The 24,355-nt window shown below is 42.1% G+C and overlaps 1 non-coding gene across 1 annotated transcript; it reads right to left on the bottom strand.

Moving 5' to 3' along the window:
* Positions 1 to 73, bottom strand: TRNAA-CGC (transfer RNA alanine (anticodon CGC)). The gene has a single exon. It is a non-coding gene; the product is annotated as a tRNA-Ala (tRNA).
* Between the last annotated feature and the right edge of the window lie 24,282 nt (positions 74 to 24,355).

Raw genomic sequence — 24,355 nt, 5'->3', positions numbered from 1 at the left:
TGGAGGTGCGGGGAATCGAACCCCGTGCCTCTCGCATGCGAAGCGAGCGCTCTACCATATGAGCTACACCCCCGAACTGGTTGCCACTCACTGCTGAAACTACATATTCTTGGTCACCGGAGAGGAGAGCGATCGGTTTAGTGCCATCCATGGGCAGAGCGTTGGTGCTCGCCTTGCTCTGCCCAATTCTCCCTTTCTATTAGTAGAAGAAAATATCAGTTTCTACAAGACGACGGCTAAAATATAGGGTAAACAGAGTAAATTGAGATCCTGCCACAAGAAAGGGGGCTGAGCTCAAGGTAACAGGATGAGCATCAGCTCAGGCAAAGGACCGAGAAGTTCTACGTTATGGAACCGCAACACAGCTTCAGACGATCAGGCTCTGGCGGACTAAGCAGAGAGTTGTTTGATTGCCTAGCTCACACGTAAAAACTGGCCCAACACAGCTTTCAGATTGTGCGAATGTGTTGTCAATGGCGTCCATCGTCGCAGACTACAAGCAGATGTCTTCTCGGAATGACAGTTACGTAGGGCGCGTTTGGTAGGCTACATCAAGCCCAATCAGGCTCTGGCGGACTAAGCAAAGAGTTGTTTGATTGCCTAGCTCACAAGTAAAAACTGGCCCACACGAAACTTCAAGCGCTCACCGCCTGGATCACGAGGAACGCCCAGATCGACCGTTTTTACACATGCAGGCTGGGCCTAGTGCAATTCACACTAGGGAAGGATGTGAGCTGGGTTTGATGCAGCCAACCAAATGTGGCCCAGAGCCTGTATATCCAGTAGGCCAGACTCGTGCAACCAAACGCACCCTTATCATCTGCTCTTCAGACACAAGAGAATGGGTACAACCAGCACACACACACACACACACACACACACACACACACACACACACACACACACACAAGAGAATGGGTACAACCAGCACACACACAGAGTAAATTGTAGAATGACAAAATTGAATAAGATAAATCAGTGCCAAGATAGCAAAAAATTCAAAACTAAAAATCATTCTTTTTTTAGTGGAAATATGAAAATCATTCAAAATAATTAAACAAACGATAAAACCTACTCATTATCTTGCTGGGTTACTTTCGCAAAATAGATACTCTGCTCGCTGAAATCTACTGTTTAGAACCAAACTCATGCCAACATATCTGGAAATTGGGAACCTACGCATAACAAAATAATTAGAAATTATAAATTAAAAAGAGAAAAAAATGAGAAAAAGAAAACAAATATTTTTTATTGAATACTACTAATATTACCGGTGTTTTGCTAAGTTCTTTGTGGTAATCACTGCGGTCATCAAAAAGGGAAACCATAATCCAGAAACCAACACCTAGAAATCAAAGCAATGTTTCTTATACAGAGTTGGAAAGTGAACATGAAAATTTCATAATGACATAGCATTAGTTACACTACAAAAATCACAGCAAAAACATTTGAAAATTTACAATTTTTATTAATATCATAACATTACCACATTGCACTTATAAAATTTTATATTCACTAGTGGAAAAAAGCCTAACTATGGCGTGGCAAAAAGTGCCTTGCTGGCGTAGACACCCAACGCCACCAATATGGCGCCAGTGAAAATAGTTTAGTGGTGGCGTTGGCAGACACGTCAACAGTATTTTAATACTAATGGCGTGCCACCTGGCTAACGCTAGCAATATATTGTGTTAGCTCTGGCATTTATTGCGAGAAAACACCAGCAATTTGTCCTTAGTAAATTTGAAGTTTCAAAGTACATATCTTAAATAATGTCAGTATTTCCATTTAAAATAATATAAATTTAATAAAATTAAACTATAATAAAATATAAAAAGATCTCCACATAAAAAACTAAAAAACAAATTGGAAGTGACAAACTAAATATTTGAAGGATCAAAACTATATGTTTCAAGCTTCAAACTAAAAAGGAAAAAAGTAAATTTGAAGTCTCAGAGTACATATTTTAAAGAATGCCAGTATTTCCATTTAGATAATATAAATTAAAAAAGTAAATTATAATATACTATAAAAAAGATCACCACATAAAAAACAAAGAAGAAAAAAATTGGAAGTGTCAAACTACATATTTGAAGGCTCAAAACTATATATTTCAAGTTTCAAACTAAAAAGGAGAAAAAAATAATTTTGAAGTCTCAAAGTACATATTTTAAAAAATGTCATTATTTTCATTTAAATAATAAAAATTAAATAAAAGTAAACTGTAACACACTATGAAAAAGATCACCACGTAAAAAACTAAAAAGAAAAAATTGGAAGTGTCAAACTACATATTTGAAGGCCCAAAATTATATATTTCAAGTCTTAAAATAAAAGGGGAAAAAGTAAATTTAAAGTCTCAAAGTACATATTTAAAAATATCATTATTTCCATTTAAAATAATAGAAATTTAATAGTAAACTACAATATTATAAGTGTCACTACATATTTGAAGTCGGAAACAACAATATACTATAAAAATAATAATACAAGAATGTATTTATTGAAAAAATAACAATACTGACGTGGGAACCAACGGCTCGCCACAACTAAACATAATAGTGCTGGCGTTCCATGCTATTCCACGCCAGCACTATATTACGCCTGGTACAAATTGTTGATTATATATACTTCGGACGATCACTGTTTACCAACACCACCACTATGCCCCTACTAATGTCGTACCAAATAAGGCAACGCCACCTCAATTTGAAAAAAAATAGTGCTGGCGTTGGTTGAAAATTACGCGCCACCAACGAAAGTTGTGGCTAGCACTTTTTCCACTAGTGATTGTAGTAACTTTTTTTAAAAGTAAAAACATATTTTTTTAATGTGCAACCATTTTTGAACTGCCATGAACAATTTTTTGAATGGTATGAACTTTTTGGACAAACAAGTGGACAAAGTTTTACATTTTCAAGAGCAATTTTTTGAACTTGTGAATGTTATTTTTTTAATGGTACGGACATTTCTTTAACTTACACGAGCAAAAAATTTACACTGCATGAACATTTGTTAAATGTGCAATAACCATTTTTAAAACTTAAGTATAACATGTTTTGTGTTTCATAAGTATGAATAATATAAGAAAAAATAGAACAAAGCAAAGAAACGAAATTAATTGTTACTGGATCAGCCCACTTTGTGGTGAATTGAGGCAAGGCGAGCCGTCGTCTCGTAATAGGCGAGACGTAGCTGCACCCTTCTCTGTCCCCTCAAAAAATAACATTCACAAGACGCCCCCAACCCCCCGCACAATTGTTCTGGGATCGACTTATGTGTGGGGCCGGGCATCCCTATATTTTGTTACTTTTCTTGTTTTCTCGCTTCTTATCTTAACTTTGAAAAATGTTTGGGATTTCAAAAATGTCCTACATTTTACTCTTACGAATTAGGGAAATGTTTTCAAGTTTCAAAAAAAGCTCACTGATTTTAAAATTATTCCTATATTCGAATAAGCATTCAAATTTCGGGAAATGTCAAGAATTTTAAAATGATCATGTGTAGGATCGAAAGTATGTCTAGAGGGGGGTTATTAGACTAGTTGACCAAATAAAAATCTAGTCTTTTCCCAATTTTAATTCTTGGCAGATTTTAGCAACTTAGCACAAGTCAAGCAATCAACCTACACATGCAATTCTAAGAGTATAGCAGCGGAATGTAAAACAATTGCATATGAAGGTAAAGGGAGGAGTTTGGAGGGAGCAAACGCAATGTAGACACGGAGATTTTTTATCCGTGGTTCCAATAGGTGGTGCTATCGTACATCCACGTTGATGGAGACTTGAACCCACGAAGGGTAACGGTTGCGCGAGTCCACGGAGGGCTCCACCCACGAAGGGTCCACGAAAAAGCAACCTTGTCTATCCCACCATGGCCATCGCCCACGAAGTACTTGCCTCACTAGGGTAGATCTTCACGAAGTAGGCGATCTCCTTGCCCGTACAAACTCCTTGGTTCAACTCCACAATCTTGACGGAGGCTCCCAAGTGACACCTAACAATCTAGGAGACACCACTCTCCAAAAGGTAATAGATGGTGTGTTGATGATGAACTCCTTGCTCTTGTGCTTCAAATGATAGTCTCCCCAACACTCAACTCTCTCTCATAGGATTGGATTTGGTAGAAAGATGATTTGAGTGGAAAGCAACTTGGGGAAGGCTAGAGATCAAGATTTATGTGGTTGGAATGGAATATCTTGACCTCAACACAAGTGTAGGTGGTTCTCTCTCAGAAAATGTATGTTGGAAGTGCAGGCATGTTCTGATGGCTCTCTCCTCGAATGAAGAGCGGGTGGAGGGGTATATATAGCCTCCACACAAAATCTAACCGTTACACACAAATCACTAAACTCGGTGGGACCGAATCAGAAAACTCGGTCAGACCGATTTAGTTCAAAAAGTGAACATTAGGATTTTCGGTGGGACCGATGTCATTAGGGTTAGGGCATAACGTAATCTCGGTGAGACCGATTACACAAACTCGGTTGGACCGATTTTGGTAATAAGCTAACCAGAGAGTTGGTCAGGCAAACTCGGTGGGACCGATTCACTCATCTCGGTTGGACCGAAACGTTACGAAGGGGAAACAGAGAGTTTGCATTGCAATCTCGGTGGGACTGATCGCTCATCTCGGTTGGACCGAAACATTATGAAGGAAAACAGAGGGATTACAATCCCATCTCGGTGAGACCGAGATCCCTATCGGTGAGACCGAAAAGAGTAGGGTTTGTGGCAGTGGCTATGTCAAGTGAACTCGGTGACGCCGGATAGAAAGATTCGGTGGGGCCGAGTTTGACTTTTGGTTTGGGACATAAGTGGATATGAGAAAGTAGTTGAGGGTTTTTGGAGCATATCACTAAGCATTTTGAGCAAGAAACTCATTAAGCAACACCTCACCCCCTCTTAATAGTATTGGCTTTTCCTATGGACTCAATGTGATCTTGGATCACTAAAAATAAAATGTAGAGTCTTGTGCTTTGAGCTTGAGCCAATCCTTTTGTCCTTCGCATTTTGAGGGGTCCACTTTCTTAACCCATGCCATGCCAATCATTGAGCTTTCCTGAAATATTTATCTTGAAATAGCATTAGCTCAATGAGCTATATGTTGTTAGGAATTACCAAAACCACCCAGGGATAGTTGCACTTTCAATCTCCCCCTTTTTGGTAATTGATGATAACATATAGATCAAAGCTTCGACAAATGATCATAAGATTGAAAAACATCATCGCTTTGAGAAGTATGTGATAAGCAAGAGCTGCCCCTAAATTTGTGCATTATTTAAAATTTGCTTTTGAATGCAAATGCACAATCGATTAGGATCATGGGTTACTCTTCCATGTCACATACATCTTGGTGGAGCGCTCAAAATGATAGAAATTGAAAGCATGCACTCATCACCAAGCAAGTGCATGATCATATAAGGATATAATAGATAGTATCAACCAACAAGCATTAAGGGTAGAATATGATCAAACACATGATCAAACAAGTATCTCACAAGGACATAAAGTATCTCACACAAGCACACAATAAAGAAGTTCAACCAAAATAGCAAGAGAGATAAAAAGCAACACTCTCTCTCGAAGCCTATGATCTATACATTTTTCTCCCCCTTTGGCAACAAGTTACCAAAAAGTTCAACAATGCATAGTGCTAAGCGTCTCTCAGGCTTGATCTTCAGGAGGTGGTGTAGATAGAACTCCGAGGATGAAGGCATCTATTGAAGTAGTTGGAGCTGGTGGAGTGCCTGCTGGAGGTGGCACTGGAGCTGTAGCTGCTGGTGCTGATGCTGATGCTATAGCTCTAGTATCTGTGACTGGCACTACAGCAGACCTCTGGCTTCGGGGCACTCTAGTAAAAGCATTAGTTGACTTGCCCTTCTTCTCCTCTGCTTCCTCCTGAAGCTGCTCAATTGATGTCTGAATCTCAGTTACCTTGATATCAAGATCATAGAATTTCTGCTCAATGATCCTCTCCAAGCTCTCCTGGTTTTGAGTCAAGGTGGCCAAGCCCTTCTCAATCCTCAAGGTGGATTGGATCAGATACCCAAGCTGATCTTGCTTGCTCTTCAAGAACACTTGAGATGCCTCTTCAGCAGTTGGCATCCTTGCAGCTTTCTCTGCCCTTGCCTTCTCTCTCTTTTCATGTGCTTGCACTGATGAAGGATCTTCCTCAATCATGACTACAATGTTGTCCTCAAAGTATGGCCTGAGGGGTAAATGCTCTTTGTCCAATAGATATGTGCCTGTGCCCATCTTGGAGTTGATGAGCTCCTGAATTTGTGGAGCATACCCACAAGATCTCTTCTGATCTGCAGCTGTCCTCTTGATTGTTTCCACAATCAGACTCATCACTTTGAACTTTTGAGGGACATCAAATATATGCAGCAAGTTGATGGAGTGTCCTCTGATCATTCTGTGATCACTGAACCGAACTTGTGAGTCTCCAGGTCTGCATCAGGAATCTCCTTGTACATGCTAGCCATTGAGTTGTGATCCTTCTTCTTCTTGGCATAGACATCCAAGTCATCTGCATGAGCTTCTGGAGCATTGATCAAACTAGCCCACTCATCAACTGTAGACTGGTACCTTGTACCCTCTGACATCCATACAATTTTGCCATCTGGATAGAAATGAGCAGTAGAATAGAATTGCATGATCAGCTCATCATTCCACTTGGTGAGCTTTCGGCCAACAAACTTGTCAACCTCACAAGCCTTGAAGCTGTCATAAACTCCTGGAAAATGATCTTCATTTTCTTTGATGTATTCCCAATCAACCCATCTCATGTCACATACAATGGGCTTCTTGTCAAGCAGGATAGTCTCATAGAAATCTTGTTGTTCCTTTGTGTGGAACCTGTAATCCACAGCAGTTCTCCTCCTGACAGCATATGGATCAGAGTGTCTCCACAATCTCAGTCCTGAATCCTTCCCGATCCTCATATCTTCTGCAACAGGATGTGCATCATTATGGTCAGGGATCTTTGGCTTCAACTTTCTCAAAACAAGTGAATCATCTTCCTCATCATCTAGCCTCAGGCACTGGGGCCTTGTTCTTTACTTCTGGTGTTCCTCTTGGGTTTTGGGGCTTCTGAGTTTGAGCTTTGGGAGCAGACTTGGGCTTTGATGGAGCAGCCCCTGATCTGATTGCATCTCCCATAAGCTTCTGAGCTTTGGGTGCTGGTGCAGCATCCTCTTCCTCTTCATCATCTGATCTCACCATTGAGGACTTCCCAATAACTCTGGCAATGGTCTTCTTGACCCTTTCTTTCCTCTTCTTGCCTTCACCTCCTTCTTTGGGTTCAAGAGTGAACTCCATTGTCTCTAGAGTAGAGGCTCTTGAAGGAAATATGCCCTAGAGACAATAATAAAGTTATTATTTATTTCCTTATATCATGATAAATGTTTATTATTCATGCTAGAATGGTATTAACCGGAAACATGATACTTGTGTGAATACATAGACAAACAGAGTGTCACTAGTATGCCTCTACTTGACTAGCTCGTTGATCAAAGATGGTTATGTTTCCTAGCCATAGACATGAGTTGTCATTTGATTAATGGGATCACATCATTAGGAGAATGATGTGATTGACTTGACCCATTCCGTTAGCTTAGCACTTGATCGTTTAGTATTCTGCTATTGCTTTCTTCATGACTTATACATGTTCCTATGACTATGAGATTATGCAACTCCCGTTTACCGGAGGAACACTTTGTGTGCTACCAAACGTCACAACGTAACTGGGTGATTATATAGGTGCTCTACAGGTGTCTCCAAAGGTACTTGTTGGGTTGGCGTATTTCGAGATTAGGATTTGTCACTCCGATTGTCGGACACGTATCTCTGGGCCCACTCGGTAATGCACATCACTATAAGCCTTGCAAGCATTGTAACTAATGAGTTAGTTGCGGGATGATGTATTACGGAACGAGTAAAGAGACTTGCCAGTAACGAGATTGAACTAGGTATTGAGATACCGACGATCGAATCTCGGGCAAGTAACATACCGATGACAAAGGGAACAACGTATGTTGTTATGCGGTTTGACCGATAAAGATCTTCATAGAATATCTAGGAGCCAATATGAGCATACAGGTTCCGCTATTGGTTATTGACCGGAGACGTGTCTCGGTCATGTCTACATAGTTCTCGAACCCGTAGGGTCCACACACTTAAAGTTAGATGACGATCGGTATTATGAGTTTTGTGTTTTGATGTACCGAAGGTAGTTTGGAGTCCCGGATATGATCACGGACATGATGAGGAGTCTCGAAATGGTTGAGACATAAAGATCGATATATTGGACGACTATGTTCGGACACCGGAATGGTTTCGGGGAGTTTCAGACATATACCGGAGTACCGGGGGGTTACCGGAATCCCCCGGGGAGTTTAATGGGCCAAGATGGGCCTTAGTGGAGAAAAGGAGGGGCGGCTAGGGCTGGCCGCGCACCCCCTCCCCCTCTAGTCCGAATTGGACAAGGAGGGGGGGTGGCGCCCCCTTTCCTTCCCCCTCTCTCCTTCCCTTCCTTTCCCCCTCCTACTCCAACTAGGAAAAGAGGGAGTCCTACTCCCGGTGGGAGTAGGACTCCTCCCTGGCGCGCCCTCCTCCTGGCCGCCGGCCTCCTCCCCCTGACCCTTTATATACGGGGGCAGGGGGGCACCTATAGACACACAAGTTGATCTATTGATCTATTCCAGCCGTGTGCGGTGCCCCCTCCACCATATTCCACCTCGGTCATATCGTAGCGGTGCTTAGGCGAAGCCCTGCATCGGTAGCAACATCATCACCGTCACCACGCCGTCGTACTGACGGAACTCTCCCGTGAAGCTCTGCTGGATCGGAGTTCGCGGGACGTCATCGAGCTGAACGCGTGCTGAACTCGGAGGTGCCGTATGTTCGGTACTTGGATCGGTCGGATCGTGAAGACGTACGACTACATCAACCGCGTTGTGCTAATGCTTCCGTTTTCGGTCTACGAGGGTACATGGACAACACTCTCCCCTCTCGTTACTATGCATCATCATGATCCTGTGTGTGCGTAGGAATTTTTTTGAAATTACTACGTTCCCCAACAGTGGTATCAGAGCCTGGTTTTATGCGTAGATGTTATATGCACAAGTAGAACACAAGTGAGTTGTGGGCGATACAAGTCATACTGCTTACCAGCATGCCACACTTTGGTTCGGCGGTATTGTTGGATGAAGCGGCCCGGACCGACATTACGCGTACGCTTACGCGAGACTGGTTCTACCGACGTGTTTTGCACATAGGTGGCTGGTGGGTGTCAGTTTTTCCAACTTTAGTTGAATCGAGTGTGGCTACGCCCGGTCCTTGAGAAGGTTAAAACAACACTAACTTGACGAACTATCGTTTTGGTTTTGATGCGTAGGTAAGAACGGTTCTTGCTCAGCCCGTAGCAGCCACGTAAAACTTGCAGCAACAAAGTAGAGGACGTCTAACTTGTTTTTGCAGGGCATGTTGTGATGTAATATGGTCAAGACATGATGCTATATTTTATTGTATGAGATGATCATGTTTTGTAACGGAGTTATCGGCAACTGGCAGGAGCCATATGGTTGTCGCTTTATTGTATGCAATGCAGTCGCCCTGTAATGCTTTACTTTATCACTAAGCGGTAGCGATAGTCGTAGAAGCATAAGTTGGCGAGACGACAACGATGCTACGATGGAGATCAAGGTGTCGCGCCGGTGACGATGGTGATCATGACGGTGCTTCAGAGATGGAGATCATAAGCACAAGATGATGATGGCCATATCATATCACTTATATTGATTGCATGTGATGTTTATCTTTTATGCATCTTATGTTGCTTTGATTGACGGTAGCATTATAAGATGATCTCTCACTAAAATTTCAAGATAAAAGTGTTCTCCCTGAGTATGCACCGTTGCGAAAGTTCTTCGTGCTGAGACACCACGTGATGATCGGGTGTGATAAGCTCTATGTTCAAATACAACGGGTGCAAAACAGTTGCACACGCAAAATACTCAGGTTAAACTTGACGAGCCTAGCATATGCAGATATGGCCTCGGAACACTAAGACCGAAAGGTCCAGCGTGAATCATATAGTAGATATGATCAACATAGTGATGTTCACCATTGAAAACTACTCCATCTCACGTGATGATCGGACATGGTTTAGTTGATTTGGATCACGTGATCACTTAGATGATTAGAGGGATGTCTATCTAAGTGGGAGTTCTTAAAGTAATATGATTAATTGAACTTATTAGTACCTGATAGTATTTTGCTTGTCTATGTTGATTGTAGATAGATGGCCCATGCTATTGTTCCGTTGAATTTTAATGCGTTCCTTTGAGAAAGCAAAGTTGAAAGATGATGGTAGCAATTACACGGACTGGGTCCGTAACTTGAGGATTATCCTCATTGCTGCACAGAAGAATTACGTCCTGGAAGCACCGCTAGGTGCCAGACCTGCTGCAGGAGCAACACTAGATGTTATGAACGTCTGGCAGAGCAAAGCTGATGACTACTCGATAGTTCAGTGTGCCATGCTTTACGGCTTAGAACCGGGACTTTAACGACGTTTTGAACGTCATGGAGCATATGAGATGTTCCATGAGTTGAAGTTAATATTTCAAGCAAATTCCTAGATTGAGAGATATGAAGTCTCCAATAAGTTCTACAGCTGCAAGATGGAGGAGAATAGTTCTGTCAGTGAACATATACTCAGAATGTCTGGGTATATCAATCACTTGATTCAACTGGGAGTTAATCTTCTGGATGATAGTGTCATTGACAGAATTCTTCAATCACTGCCACCAAGTTACAAGAGCTTCGTGATGAACTATAATATGCAAGGGATGGATAAGACAATTCCCGAGCTCTTCGCAATGCTAAAGGCTGCGGAGGTAGAAATCAAGAAAGAGCATCAAGTGTTGATGGTCAACAAGACCACAAGTTTCAAGAAAAAGGGCAAAGGGAAGAAGAAGGGGAACTTCAAGAAGAACAGCAAACAAGTTGCTGCTCAAGAGAAGAAACCCAAGTCTGGACCTAAGCCTGAGACTGAGTGCTTCTACTGCAAGCAGACTGGTCACTGGAAGCGGAATTGCCCCAAGTATTTGGCGGATAAGAAGGATGGCAAGGTGAACAAAGGTATATGTGACATACATGTTATTGCTGTGTACCTTACTAATGCTCGCAGTAGTACCTGGGTATTTGATACTGGTTCTGTTGCTAATATTTGCAACTCGAAACAGGGGCTGCGGATTAAGCGAAGATTGGCTAAGGACGAGGTGACGATGTGCGTGGGAAATGGTTCCAAAGTCGATGTGATCGCGGTCGGCACGCTACCTCTACATCTACCTTCGGGATTAGTTTTAGACCTAAATAATTGTTATTTGGTGCCAGTGTTGAGCATGAACATTATATCTGGATCTTGTTTGATGCGAGACGGTTATTCATTTAAATCAGAGAATAATGGTTGTTCTATTTATATGAGTAATATCTTTTATGGTCATGCACCCTTGAAGAGTGGTCTATTTTTGTTGAATCTCGATAGTAGTGATACACATATTCATAATATTGAAGCCAAAAGATGCAGAGTTGATAATGATAGTGCAACTTATTTGTGGCACTGCCGTTTAGGTCATATTGGTGTAAAGCGCATGAAGAAACTCCATACTGATGGACTTTTGGAATCACTTGATTATGAATCACTTGGTACTTGCGAACCATGCCTCATGGGCAAGATGACTAAAACGCCGTTCTCCGGAACAATGGAGCGAGCAACAGATTTGTTGGAGATCATACATACTGATGTATGTGGTCCAGTGAATGCTGAGGCCCGCGGCGGGTATCATTATTTTCTCACCTTCACAGATGATTTGAGCAGATATGGTTAAGTCTGAAACATTTGAAAAGATCAAAGAATTTCAGAGTGAAGTGGAAAATCATCGTAACAAGAAAATAAAGTTTCTACGATCTGATCGTGGAGGAGAATATTTGAGTTACGTTTGGTCTACATTTGAAACAATGCGGAATAGTTTCGCAACTCACGCCACCCGGAACACCACAGCGTAATGGTGTGTCCGAACGTCGTAATCGTACTTTACTAGATATGGTGCGATCTATGATGTCTCTTACTAATTTACCTCTATCATTTTGGGGTTATGCTTTAGAGACGGCTGCATTCACGTTAAATAGGGCACCATCAAAATCCGTTGAGACGACGCCTTATGAACTGTGGTTTGGCAAGAAACCAAAGTTGTCGTTTCTTAAAGTTTGGGGCTGCGATGCTTATGTGAAAAAGCTTCAACCTGATAAGCTCGAACCCAAATCGGAGAAATGTGTCTTCATAGGATACCCAAAGGAGACTGTTGGGTACACCTTCTATCACAGATCCGAAGGCAAAACTTTTGTTGCTAAATTCGGAAATTTTCTGGAGAAGGAGTTTCTCTCGAAAGAAGTGAGTGGGAGGAAAGTAGAACTTGATGAGGTAACTGTACCTGCTCCCTTATTGGAAAGTAGTTCATCACAGAAACCGGTTCATGTGGCACCCACACCAATTAGTGAGGAAGCTAATGATATTGATGATGAAACTTCAGATCAAGTTACTATTGAACCTCGTAGGTCAACCAGAGTAAGATCCGCACCAGAGTGGTACGGTAATCCTATTCTGGAGGTCATGTTACTAGACCATGACGAACCTACGAACTATGAGGAAGCGATGATGAGCCCAGATTCCGTAAAATGGCTTGAGGCCATGAAATCTGAGATGGGATTGATACGTCTCCAACGTATCTATAATTTTTGATTGTTCCATGCTATTATATTATCTGTTTTGGATATTTATGGGCTTTATTATGCACTTTTATATTATTTTTCGGACTAACCTATTAACCCAGAGCCCAGTGCCAGTTTCTGTTTTCCCCGTGTTTCAGTGTTTCGCAGAAAAGGAATATCAAACGGAGTCCAAACAGAATGAAACCTTCGGGAAAGTTATTTTTGGAACGGAAGCAATCCAGGGGACTTGGAGTGCACGTCAGGGAATCAACGAGGAAGGGACGAGGCAGAGGGCGCGCCCACCCCCCTGGGCACGCCCTCCACCCTCGTGGGCCCCTCGTGGCTCCCCTGACGTATTTCTTCCTCCTATATATACCCATATACCCTAAAACCTTCGGGGAACAGAATAAATCGGGAGTCCTGCCGCCGCAAGCCTCTATAGCCACCAAAAACCAATCGGGACCCTGTCCCGGCACCCTGCCGGAGGGGGGATCCCTCATCGGTGGCCATCTTCATCATCCCGGCGCTCTCCATGACGAGGAGGGAATAGTTCACCCTCGGGGCTGAGGGTATGTACCAGTAGCTATGTGTTTGATCTCTCTCTCCCGTGTTCTTGATTCGGCACGATCTTGATGTATCGCAAGCTTTGCTATTATAGTTGGATCTTATGATGTTTCTCCCCCTCTACTCTCTTGTAATGGATTGAGTTTTCCCTTTGAAGTTATCTTATCGGATTGAGTCTTTAAGGATTTGAGAACACTTGATGTATGTCTTGCGTGGGATAACCGTGGTGACAATGGGTTATTATATTGATTCACTTGATGTATGTTTTGGTGATCAACTTGCGGGTTCCGCCCATGAACCTATGCATAGGGGTTGGCACACGTTTTCGTCTCGACTCTCCGGTAGAAACTTTGGGGCACTCTTTGAGGTTCTTTGTGTTGGTTGAATCGATGAATCTGAGATTGTGTGATGCATATCGTATAATCTACCCACGGATACTTGAGGTGACATTGGAGTATCTAGGTGACATTAGGGTTTTGGTTGATGTATGTCTTAAGGTGTTATTTTACTACGAACTCTAGGGCTGTTTGTGACACTTATAGGAATAGCCCAATGGATTGATCGGAAAGAATAACTTTGAGGTGGTTTCGTACCCTACCATAATCTCTTGTTTGTTCGCTATTAGTGACTTTGGAGTGACTCTTTGTTGCATGTTGAGGGATATTTATATGATCCAATTATGTTATTATTGTTGAGAGAACTTGCACTAGTGAAAGTATGAACCCTAGGCCTTGTTTCCTAGCATTGCAATACCGTTTACACTCGCTTTTACCACTTGCTACCTTGCTGTTTTTATATTTTCAGATTACAAAAACCTATATCTACCATCCATATTGCACTTGTATCACCATCTCTTCGCCGAACTAATGCACCTATACAATCTACCATTGTATTGGGTGTGTTGGGGACACAAGAGATTCTTTGTTATTTGGTTGCAGGGTTGCTTGAGAGAGACCATCTTCATCCTACGCCTCCTACGGATTGATAAACCTTAGGTCATCCACTTGAGGGAAATTTGCTACTGTCCTACAAACCTCTGCACTTGGAGGCTCAACAACGTATAGAAGAAGAAGGTTGCGTAGTAGACATCAAGCAGTTTCTGGCGCCGTTGCCGGGGAGGTGAGTGCTTGAAGGTATATCTTTAGATCTTGCAATCAAATCTTTTAGTTTCTTGTTTTATCACTAGTTTAGTCTATAAAAGAAAACTACAAAAAAATGGAATTGAGGGTTCCTCATATGCTTCATCTTTTTAATATCTTTCGTGAAAATGATGGGAAGGAAAATTGTGCTCAAGTACTAGAAGAAGAATTACATAGAATGCTTGGCATAAAATATGTGAGTGATGAGCATGATTTCAATGTTGTTAGTATGAATTCTTTGAATACCCATGATGCTAATGATATGCAAAGCCACAAGCTTGGGGAAGCTATGTTTGATGAAGATGATATTTTTTGTCCCCCAAGTTTTGATGAGCAAATTTACTATGATGAAAGCATGCCTCCTATCTATGATGATTATTGTGATGACAAGTATGCTATAAAGAATAATGATAACCATGAAAGTTGTCATCTTGATCTTAATTTTCAATCACATGATAGTTGTTTTGTTGAGTTTGCTCCCACTACTATTGATGAGAAGAATTTTGCTTATGTGGAGAGTAATAAAATTTCTATGCTCGTAGATCATGAAAAGAATGCTTTATGTGATGGTTATATTGTTTAATTCATTCATGATGCTACTGAAAATTATTATGAGGGAGGAATATATGCTTGTAGGAATTGCAATAATATCAAGTTTCCTCTCTATGTGCTTAAAGTTTTGAAGTTATGCTTGTTTTACCTTCCTATGCAAGTTGATTCTTGTTCCCATAAGTTGTTTGCTCACAAAATCCCTATGCATAGGAAGTGGGTTAGACTTAAATGTGCTATTCATATTCTTCATGATGCTCTCTTTATGTTTCAATTCTTATCTTTTATGTGAGCATCATTGAAATCATCATGCCTAGCTAGGGGCGTTAAACGTTAGCGCTTGCTGGGAGGCAACCCAATTTTATTTTAGTTTCTTGCTTTTTGGTTCTGTTTAGTAATAAATAATCCATCTAGCTTCTGTTTAGATGTGGTTTTATGTTTTAATTAGTGTTTGTGCCAAGTAGAACCTTTGGGAAGACTTGGGTGAAGTCTTTATGATCATGCTGTAAAAAACAGAAACTTTAGCGCTCACGAGATTAGCTAAAACGTTTTACTGGAGAGTGATATTTAGTTGATTCTTTTTGCAGATGATTACTAGACAAATTCCTCAGGTCCACAAATTTATTTTAGAATTTTTGGAGTTCCATAAGTATACGTTTGATACAGATTACTACAGACTGTTCTGTTTTTGACAGATTCTGTTTTCATTGTGTTGCTTGCTTATTTTGATGAATCTATGGCTAGTAAAATAGTTTATAAACCATAGAGAAGTTGGAATAAAGTAGGTTTAACACCAATATAAATAAAGAATGAGTTCATTACAGTACCATGAAGTGGTGTTTTGTTTTCTTTCGCTAACGGAGCTCACGAGATTTTCTGTTAAGTTTTGTGTTGTGAAGTTTTCAAGTTTTGGGTAAAGATTTGATGGACTATGGAATAAGGAGTGGCAAGAGCCTAAGCTTGGGGATGCCCAAGGCACACCAAGGTAATATTCAAGTATAATCAAGAGCCTAAGCTTGGGGATGCCCCGGAAGGCATCCCCTCTTTCGTCTTCGTTCATCGGTAACTTTACTTGGGGCTATATTTTTATTCACCACATGATATGTGTTTTTCTTGGAGCGTCATTTTATTTTCTTTTGCTTTGCTAGCTGTTGAAATAAAATACCAAGATCTGAAATCCTTAAATGTTAGAGAGTCTTCACATAGTTACATAATTATTCAACTACTCATTGATCTTCACTTATATCTTTCGGGGTAGTCTGTCGTTTGCTCTAGTGCTTCACTTATATCTTTTAGAGCACAATGGTGGTTTTATTTTGAAGAAATAGATGAACTCTCATGCTTCACTTATATTATTTTGAGAGTCTTAAACAGCATGGTAATTTGCTTAATCCTAATATGCTAGGTATTCAAGACTAGTAAAAACTTTCTTATGAGTGTGTTGAATACTAAGAGAAGTTTGATGCTTGATGATTGTTTTGAGATATGGAGGTAGTGATATTAAAGTTGTGCTAGTTGAGTAGTTGTGAATTTGAGAAATACTTGTGTTGAAGTTTGCAAGTCCCGTAGCATGCACGTATGGTAAATGTTATGTAACAACTTTGAAACATGAGGTGTTCTTTGATTGTCCTCCTTATGAGTGGCGGTCGGGGACGAGCGATGGTCTTTTCCTACCAATCTATCCCCCTAGGAGCATGCGCGTAGTGCTTGGTTTTTGATGACTTGTAGATTTTTGCAATAAGTATGTGAGTTCTTTATGACTAATGTTGAGTCCATGGATTATACGCACTCTTACCCTTCCATCATTGCTAGCCTCTTCGGTACCGTGCATTGCCCTTTCTCACCTTGAGAGTTGGTGGAAACTTCGCCGGTGCATCCAAACCCCGTGATATGATACGCTCTTTCACACATAAACCTCCTTATATCTTCCTCAAAATAGCCACCATACCTACCTATTGTGGCATTTCCATAGCCATTCCGAGATATATTGCCATGCAACTTTCCACCGTTCCGTTTATCATGACACGTTGATCATTGTCATATTGCTTTGCATGATCATGTAGTTGACATAGTATTTGTGGCAAAGCCACCATTCATAATTCTTTCATACATGTCACTCTTGATTCATTGCATATCCCGGTACACCGCCGGAGGCATTCATATAGAGTCATACTTTGTTCTAGTATCGAGTTGTAATCATTGAGTTGTAAATAAATAGAAGTGTGATGATCATCATTTTCTAGAGCATTGTCCCAAGTGAGGAATAAAAAAAAGAGAAGGCCATAAAAAAAAGAGAAGGCCCAAAAAAATGAGAGAAAAAGAGAGAAGGGACAATGTTACTATCCTTTTTACCACACTTGTGCTTCAAAGTAGCACCATAATCTTCATGATAGAGAGTCTCTTGTTTTGTCACTTTCATATACTAGTGGGAATTTTTCATTATAGAACTTGGCTTGTATATTCCAACAATGGGCCTCCTCAAGTGCCCTAGGTCTTCGTGAGCAAGCAAGTTGGATGCACACCCACTTAGTTTCTTTTGTTGAGCTTTCATATATTTATAGCTCTAGTGCATCCGTTGCATGGCAATCCCTACTCCTTGCATTAACCTCAATCGATGGGCATCTCCATAGCTCATTGATTAGCCTCGTTGATGTGAGACTTTCTCCTTTTTTGTCTTCTCCACATAACCCCCATCATCATATTCTATTCCACCCATAGTGCTATATCCATGGCTCACGCTCATGTATTGCGTGAAGGTTGAAAAAGTTTGAGATTACTAAAGTATGAAACAATTTCTTGGCTTGTCATCGGGGTTGTGCATGATGAGAGCATTCTTGTGTGACGAAAATGGAACATGACCAAACTATATGATTTTGTAGGGATGAACTTTCTTTGGCCATGTTATTTTGAGAGGACATAATTGCTTAGTTAGTATGCTTGAAGTATTATTACTTTTATGTCAATATGAACTTTTATCATGAATCTTTCGGATCTGAATATTCATACCACAATTAAGAAGAATTACATTGAAATTACGCCAGGTAGCATTCCACATCAGAAATTTTGTTTTTATCATTTGCCTACTCGAGGACGAGCAGGAATTAAGCTTGGGGATGCTGATACGTCTCCAACGTATCTATAATTTTTGATTGTTCCATGCTATTATATTATCTGTTTTGGATGTTTATGGGCTTTATTATGCACTTTTATATTATTTTTGGGACTAACCTATTAACCCAGAGCCCAGTGCCAGTTTCTGTTTTTCCCTTGTTTTAGTGTTTCGCAGAAAAGGAATATCAAATGGAGTCCAAACAGAATGAAACCTTCGGGAAAGTTATTTTTGGAACGGAAGCAATCCAGGGGACTTGGAGTGCACGTCAGGGAATCAACAAGGAAGGCACGAGGCAGGGGGGCGCGACCACCCCCTGGGCGCGCCCTCCACCCTCGTGGCCCTGACGTATTTCTTCCTCCTATATATACCCATATACCCTAAAACCTTCGGGGAACAGAATAGATCGGGAGTCCCGCCGCCGCAAGCCTCTGTAGCCACCAAAAACCAATCGGGACCCTGTCCCGGCACCCTGCCGGAGGGGGGATCCCTCATCGGTGGCCATCTTCATCATCCCGGCGCTCTCCATAACGAGAGGGAGTAGTTCACCCTCGGGGCTGAGGGTATGTACCAGTAGCTATGTGTTTGATGTCTCTCTCTCTCGTGTTCTTGATTCGACACGATCTTGATGTATCGCGAGCTTTGCTATTATAGTTGGATCTTATGATGTTTTCTCCCCCTCTACTCTCTTGTAATGGATTGAGTTTTCCCTTTGAATTTATCTTATCAGATTGAGTCTTTAAGGATTTGAGAACACTTGATGTATGTCTTGCATGTGCTTATCTGTGGTGACAATGGGTTATTCTATTGATTCACTTGATGTATGTTTTGGTGATCAACTTGCGGGTTCCACCCATGAACCTATGCATAGGGGTTGGCACACGTTTTCGTCTTGACTCTCCGGTAGAAACTTTGGGGCACTCTTTGAGGTTCTATGTGTTGGTTGAATAGATGAATATGAGATTGTGTGATGCATATCGTATAATCATACCCACGGATACTTGAGGTGACATTGGAGTATCTAGGTGACATTAGGGTTTTGGTTGATGTGTGTCTTAAGGTGTTATTTTACTACGAACTCTAGGGCTGTTTGTGACACTTACAGGAATAGCCCAATGGATTGATCGGAAAGAATAACTTTGAGGTGGTTTCGTACCCTACCATAATCTCTTCGTTTGTTCTCCGCTATTAGTGACTTTGGACTGACTCTTTGTTGCATGTTGAGGGATATTTATATGATCCAATTATGTTATTATTGTTGAGAGAACTTGCACTAGTGAAAGTGTGAACCCTAGGCCTTGTTTCCTAGCATTGCAATACCGTTTATGCTCGCTTTTACCACTTGCTACCTTGCTGTTTTTATATTTTCAGATTACAAAAGCCTATATCTACCATCCATATTGCACTTGTATCACCATCTCTTCGCCGAACTAGTGCACCTATACAATCTACCATTGTATTGGGTGTGTTGGGGACACAAGAGACTCTTTGTTATTTGGTTGCAGGGTTGCTTGAGAGAGACCATCTTCATCCTACGCCTCCTACGGATTGATAAACCTTAGGTCATCCACTTGAGGGAAATTTGCTACTGTCCTACAAATCTCTGCACTTGGAGGCCCAACAATGTCTACAAGAAGAAGGTTGCGTAGTAGACCTCAGGGATCCATGTATGAGAACAAAGTGTGGGCTTTGGTTGACTTGCCCGATGATAGGCAAGCCATTGAGAATAAATGGATCTTCAAGAAGAAGACTGACGTTGACGGTAATGTTACTGTCTATAAAGCTAGACTTGTTGCAAAAGGTTTTCGACAAGTTCAAGGGATTGACTACGATGAGACTTTCTCACCCGTAGCGATGCTTAAGTCTGTCCGAATCATGTTAGCAATTGCCGCATTTTATGAGTATGAGATTTGGCAAATGGATATCAAAATTGCATTCCTGAATGGATTTCTGGAAGAAGAGTTGTATATGATGCAACCAGAAGGTTTTGTCGATCCAAAGGGAGCTAACAAAGTGTGCAAGCTCCAGCGATCCATTTATGGACTGGTGCAAGCCTCTCGGAGTTGGAATAAATGTTTTGATAGTGTGATCAAAGCATATGGTTTTATATAGACTTTTGGAGAAGCCTGTATTTACAAGAAAGTGAGTGGGAGCTCTGTAGCATTTCTGATATTATATGTAGATGACATATTGCTGATTGGCAATGATATAGAATTTTTGGATAGCATAAAAGGATACTTGAATAAGAGTTTTTCAATGAAAGACCTCGGTGAAGCTGCTTACATATTAGGCATCAAGATCAATAGAGATAGATCAAGACGCTTGATAGGACTTTCACAAAGCACATACCTTGACAAAGTTTTGAAGAAGTTCAAAATGGATCAAGCAAAGAAAGGGTTCTTGCCTGTGTTACAAGGTGTGAAGTTGAGTCAGACTCAATGCCCGACCACTGTAGAAGATAGAGAGAAAATGAAAGATGTTCCATATGCCTCAGCCATAGGCTCTATCATGTATGCAATGCTGTGTACCAGACCTGATGTGTGCCTTGCTATAAGTTTAGCAGGGAGGTACCAAAGTAATCCAGGAGTGGATCACTGGACAGCGGTCAAGAACATCCTGAAATACCTGAAAAGGACTAAGGATATGTTTCTCGTTTGTGGAGGTGACAAAGAGCTAGTCGTAAAAGGTTACGTCGATGCAAGTTTGGCACTGATCCGGACGATTCTAAATCACAAATCGGATACGTGTTTACATTGAACGGTGGAGCTGTCAGTTGGTGCAGTTCTAAACAAAGCGTTGTGGCGGGATCTACGTGTGAAGCGGAGTACATAGCTGCTTCGGAAGCAGCTAATGAAGGAGTTCATATCCGATCTAGGTGTCATACCTAGTGCATCTGGTCCAATGAAAATCTTTTGTGACAATACTGGTGCAATTGCCTTGGCAAAGGAATCCAGATTTCACAAAAGAACCAAGCACATCAAGAGACGCTTCAACTCCATCCGGGATCAAGTCCAGGTGGGAGACATAGAAATTTGCAAGATACATACGGATCTGAATGTTGCAGACCCGTTGACTAAGCCTCTTCCATGAGCAAAACATGATCAGCACCAAGGCTCCATGGGTGTTAGAATCATTACTGTGTAATCTAGATTATTGACTCTAGTGCAAGTGGGAGACTGAAGGAAATATGCCCTAGAGGCAATAATAAAGTTATATTTTATTTCCTTATATCATGATAAATGTTTATTATTAATGCTAGAATAGTATTAACCGGAAACATGATACTTGTGTGAATACATAGACAAACAAAGTGTCACTAGTATGCCTCTACTTGACTAGCTCGTTGATCAAAGATGGTTAAGTTTCCTAGCCATAGACATGAGTTGTCATTTGATTAACGGGATCACATCATTAGGAGAATGATGTGATTGACTTGACCCATTCCGTTAGCTTAGCACTTGATCGTTTAGTATGTTGCTATTGCTTTCTTCATGGCTTATACATGTTCCTATGACTATGAGATTATGCAACTCCGGTTTACCGGAGGAACACTTTGTGTGCTACCAAACGTCACAATGTAACTGGGTGATTATAAAGGTGCTCTACAGGTGTCTCCAAAGTTACTTGTTGGGTTGGCGTATTTCGAGATTAGGATTTGTCACTCCGATTGTCGGAGAGGTATCTCTGGGCCCACTCGGTAATGCACATCACTATAAGCCTTGCAAGCATTGTAACTAATGAGTTAGTTGCGGGATGATGTATTACGGAACGAGTAAAGAGACTTGCCGGTAACGAGATTGAACTAGGTATTGAGATACCGACGATCGAATCTCGGGCAAGTAACATACCGATGACAAAGGGAACAACGTATGTTGTTATGCGGTTTGACCGATAAAGATCTTCGTAGAATATGTAGGAGCCAATATGAGCATCCAGGTTCCGCTATTGGTTATTGAACGGAGACGTGTCTCGGTCATGTCTACATAGTTCTCGAACCCGTAGGGTCCGCACGCTTAACATTCGGTGACGATTTGTATTGTGAGTTTATGTGTTTTGATGTACCGAAGGTAGTTCGGAGTCCCGGATGAGATCGGGGACATCACGAGGAGTCTCGAAATGGTCGATACATAAAGATCGATATATTGGACGACTATGTTCGAACACCGGAATGGTTTCGGGGAGTTTCGGACATATACCGGAGTACCGGGGGGCTACCGGAACCCCCCGGGGAGTTTAATGGGCCAAGATGGGCCTTAGTGGAGAAGAGGAGGGGCGGCTAGGGCTGGCCGCGCGCCCCCTCCCCCTCTAGTCCGGATTGGACAAGGAGGGGGCCCCCCTTTCCTTCCCCCTCTCTCCTTCCCTTCCTTTCCCCCTCCTACTACAACTAGGAAAAGAGGGAGTCCTACTCCCGGTGGGAGTAGGACTCCTCCCTGGCGCGCCCTCCTCCTGGCCGCCAGCCTCCTGCCCCTGATCCTTTATATACGGGGGCAGGGGGCACCTCTAGACACACAAGTTGATCTGTTGATCTATTCCAGCCGTGTGCGGTGCCCCCCTCCACCATATTCCACCTCGGTTATATCGTAGCGGTGCTTAGGCGAAGCACTGCGTCGGTAGCAACATCATCACCGTCACCACGCCGTCGTGCTGACGACTCTCCCGTGAAGCTCTGCTGGATTGGAGTTCACGGGACGTCATCGAGCTGAACGTGTGCTGAACTCGGAGGTGCCGTACGTTCGGCACTTGGATCGGTCGGATCGTGAAGACGTACGACTACATCAACCGCGTTGTGCTAACGCTTCCGCTTTCGGTCTATGAGGGTACGTGGAGAACACTCTCCCCTCTCGTTGCTATGCATCACCATGATCCTTTGTGTGCGTAGGATTTTTTTTGAAATTACTACGTTCCCCAACAGCTCTTGACTTAGACATAGGAACTCTTCTTGCTGGAGCCTTTGTTTTCATTCCAGGCATTGTTGCAGCAGCTGTGCCATACTCCTTTTTCAGCACCTTTTTCCTTGAAGTGGCCTCATCCTCAACAGCCACATAATCCTCATCCTCAGAATCTGAGGTTCTCTTCTTCCTTGTTCTAGTAGCTGCCTTGGGCAAGTTACTAGGTGTGCTCCTGCTGCCCTCATCATAGCTGCTTGAGGGACTAGTGCCCTCACTCATTTGAACCTGCTCTTCAGACTTGTTCTGGCTGTCACTTTGATCAGACATCTTACAGGCTAACTGTCAGCAGACCCTGTGAATAGGTTGTAGATGAGGTAGAGCAGATGAGCATCACAAAGTACAGAGGTTTTGCAAAACAATTGAGTCAAAAAGCTTAGTTTTAGTTCTCTACAGAAGTGATCTCGGAGCTACCAAATTGACAAACTCGGTGATACCGAAGCAACACTTGGAACCTAAACTAGTGAACTCGGTTGGGCCGAGTCACAGTTCGGTGGCACCGAGATTGCTAGGGTTTCACATAATCTTGAACTCGGTCACACCGATATGCACGTTTCGGTCAGACCGAAAAGCGCATGTGCAATGGCCTAAGCCGAATTGGTGAGACCGATTTCAACATTTCGGTCCGTCCGAGATGAGTTCTTCGCGGAGCTAACCCTAAAATTTTCGAATCAATCTAGACCTAAGGAAGTTTTAGCTGGACAGGATGATTTCATACGTGACAAGAATCTTGGCAAAGCAATGTGCTACGAATCGGAGTTAAGGAATAGCACAAAGGATCAAGTTCATACCCTAATTCGGCGGTGAACTTGCTACGGCGGCAACGGCGGGGCAGATTGCTACGGCGGCAACGGAGGTCACTGGCGGCGAGAAGACGATCCGGAGACCCGAGGTGGCAGAGCAGGATACGCGCGGGCTGAGAGGTTTTGAAGGAATTTCCAAAATCTCACCCGTGAGTATTTATATCCTGACCCTGTCGGTGTGACCGAGTGGAACAACTCGGTGGCACCGAGATGCAGAATCGCAAGCGGTTACTTCAACTCGGTGTGACCGAAAGTTCAAATCGGTTGCACCGAGATTGAAAACCTAGATCAACTTAGTGATCTCGATGTGACCGAAGTGGATGACTCGGTCATACCGAAATGCACAAAGAGGTTTTGGAAGTTTAAGTCTATGACGAATCGGGGACTCCGAGTGCTCCTCACACAGAGTGGTTCGAATCTGACTTGATCAAACTTTGTGATGTAGCATGAATAGAGTTTGAGACAAGAAAAG

Source organism: Aegilops tauschii, chromosome 2, assembly GCF_002575655.3.
Source record: "Aegilops tauschii subsp. strangulata cultivar AL8/78 chromosome 2, Aet v6.0, whole genome shotgun sequence".
Classification (NCBI taxonomy): domain Eukaryota; kingdom Viridiplantae; phylum Streptophyta; class Magnoliopsida; order Poales; family Poaceae; genus Aegilops; species Aegilops tauschii.
The sequence above is the reverse complement of the archived record's forward strand: the minus strand, read 5'-3'. Positions and strand labels throughout refer to the sequence as shown.